The sequence below is a fragment of the Belonocnema kinseyi genome, chromosome 1 (genome assembly GCF_010883055.1).
Source record: "Belonocnema kinseyi isolate 2016_QV_RU_SX_M_011 chromosome 1, B_treatae_v1, whole genome shotgun sequence".
NCBI lineage: Eukaryota > Metazoa > Arthropoda > Insecta > Hymenoptera > Cynipidae > Belonocnema > Belonocnema kinseyi.
This window is the reverse complement of record NC_046657.1, coordinates 145314407-145317777: the sequence shown is the minus strand read 5'-3', so window position 1 is coordinate 145317777 and position 3371 is coordinate 145314407.

Below are 3371 nucleotides of genomic sequence, written 5' to 3'. Positions count from 1 at the left end.
CTATCGTTCGGAATTACTTCGAATTTGGAACGGGCAATAATTGGAACGAGTTTGCTGAATAAAGTGAAATTAACAACTGTTTTCGAATGTTGTGGAATCAATAAAAATTATAGTATAATGATACGGAACTCATTTCAAATGAACTTTTACACCCTAGAGAATCCACATGGATGGAAAAGTTGATTCCGAGTAATGTAGATTCGTTTGGAGCAACTCTTGATTGCCAACCAGAGCATTCGAAAAAATGCAGAAATAATCAGGAATGACAGTGCAATCATTTGCGATGACTTCAAGTTTGAAACTAAAATACCTGGAATGAATTTGCTAAATCAGGTGAAACTAAAAACCCTCTCCGAATGTGGAGGAGACAAACAAAATTATGCAGGAACGACAGGAAACTAAATATAAAGAAATGTTAATCCGCCAGTGAATTTATGTGAAATAAACATTTGATTCAGAATAATATTTTGTTGATTGACAGCAGAGTCATTCCGAAAAAGGTGTAAATTATTAGAAATGATAGTGTCGTAATTTGGAATGAGTTTAGATTCAAAACGAGAACATTTTAAATAAATTTTCCGAATAAAGTGAAATGTCTCAGAATGATTTTGAATCAATCAGAATCATACCTGAATGATAGCGCACTCATTTGAAATAATCTTTAATCCGCCAACGAGATCGCGTAAAATGTAAAGTTGTTTTCATGGAAATATAGTTTAATTATTTATTGTTCAATAAATTCTTTAATCATTTTTTTCTTATGCTGGACCGCTGATGGTATAAGAGAAGACAGAAAAATCAAGGAATAAATGAAAATTAATTTTTGCATTTATATCCTTATGCAAGCCTTTTTACCAAAAATACGATCATGTGAATACAAATATCTGATTTCGTCGGATTCATTAAGATTTACGTAGATTTAAATGGATGCAATTATGTTCCAAAACTTCCATCAGGAAAAAATTCTGATTCTATAACGTAATGGCATAAGTGTCGAATTTGTACGAACTTTTCATTACAAATACATTTTTAAATTCTTAGATGTGTACATAATGAATTTTCTACTTAAGATCTCAGTTTTAAGCATAAATTATCGTCTTAAAACTGTCACAAATCTAGACTTATTCCTTTTGAATCACCTATCTCAAAAGTTGCACTTTTCATGCTTCTAAATTTCGCTCAATGCACCTAATTTGAGTAGACTCTGTGAACACTTTTTTTTATTTTTTTATTTGAGATAAAAGCAATGGCTCCATCTTGCACCGTTTTGAAGAAACCTTAAGTCAGTTTTAAAGTAACACGCTATTTTGGAGCAAACTTTGGCGTGCAACTTTCGAGATAATTGTGCGGCGCCCCCGAATCTGAGACAATTTTAAGAGTGAATGAATATGAAGTACGTGAGCAAGTATTGTCTGAATCATTATAGCGTTGCCTAAAATCAGTCATGCCTTTTCGCCGAATAAAAATTTCTTTAAAACATTTTCTCGTGTCGCTCAAGTTCCACTCGTAAGACTTCTTACGTAAATAATATACTCTCTAAACCTGCATAAAATATGTCAGTTGTTTTACTAATCAAAAAATTACTAATTTGCAGTCACATTGTTAGTAAATCAGATTTAGAAAGAATATAGAAACTCTGACTCCGAAACAAAAATAAGTAACTTCAAATTACGCCTGATTAGCAGAGCACTTACATCATTTTTTTAATTCCAGAAATTTTCTTGTCACTTTGAGTGAGAATACATTTATGGTAGGTCGTGCAAATAAAGATTATCTTTAATTATAACTTCACATGTACAGATATTTTTTATAATATATGCTCTTATATAATGTTATGTGCAAATCAATTAATTTTACGCTCTTTCCATTCGGCATTCACGACAGATTTTTTGTCCGTGCAATTTAAATTGGTTTCCAATAGACGCACATAAATACACAAATGAAATATACAAAAGTGATTGATGAAAATACAATGCGATAAATCTGTATTGTTCAAATCGACGCAAATAACGAGATCAACGGGTGGGTCAACGTTCCTGGCTGGGTGACTTCATGCTGCTACCCCACTGACCTCGTTTTCGCTATATAATTTTGTATGACGTTCGAACTTTTAAAAATAACATCTTTAAATAAATAAATTCTAGAATAAAATTTTAATAGCAGGCAATTACAACGTTTGAATGAAAAGCACAGCATTCATCAAGCAGCATTTAATAATTGAGGCGCATTAGTTTACCCAATAGTATACCTTTCCTCATTTCCTTTTCATTGAAATTCATTTGACCGAATAAATATTTACGCTAATTTCTATTTTAGCGAATCACTGTTTCATCTCACTTTTGTTTTCTCGATTTATTATTTAGACTAGTTTTATTCTTTCCGAATTGCTATTTGACATAAATAACATTTTTGAATTAGCCTATGACCGGAAATTCTTTTTGCCTAAACTGTATCAGGCATAAATTAACGGCCCGAATGTCAAGTCAATACTTTGAGTTTTAGATTATGTGAGAATTCATAAGAATAAAAATGATAACAAACCTGGTTAGAAAAAATAAGAAATAGAACGAATGCTAATTCGGAAAAATAAGAATGCTTGACTTGCAATTTTATAATTAATAAATTATGAATTCCCATAATTTCACATGGTGCTCTCTTACAATCCGCTGATTTTTGGAACGAAATTGGCAATCATTTATATGAAAAGACTTTATCTATTAATATTTATTCAACTATAGGTATCAGATTTTTTGATATTTTTTGTAAATAAGATTCGCGTAGATAATACTCCAAGATTTTCTATCCCACAGTTATTCTTCTATTAAAAAAAAACTTTTTGCACTTGTAAAATAATTAAATTTTATATCTGAATATGAGATTGTGTTTACTCTTGTGTGAAAAGTATATGAATACGCTAGCATGCATGTGTCAATTTCACCTATACCGACTATCATAGAAAAAACAGAAGATAAACTTTACATCGATTTCCGACGAAAGATTCTCTGCGACAAAAATTAACTTCAAAGGACAAACTTTACATAAATATCGGTTAAACCGTCTTTTGCTTTTCCATGACAAAAAAATATTGTTTGAAAGACGCGAAGTTGGAAAACAAAATTTTATCACTCTAACAATTTCCCTGCAACAAATTTTATTCTTAGTTTTTTCTGTGATTGGAATTTGGAATAATACAATGATAAATGTTACTAGGAAAAGTCTCTTCATTCACATTTGATGATTCCACATATTTAAAATGTGTGCAACTTATTACAATTTATGTTAAAGCCCATTCTTGTATTCTAATTATATAATAAATATTGTTTCTTTCTACGAAAGTTAAATTTTGTTGAAACTCAATTAAGATATCAGAA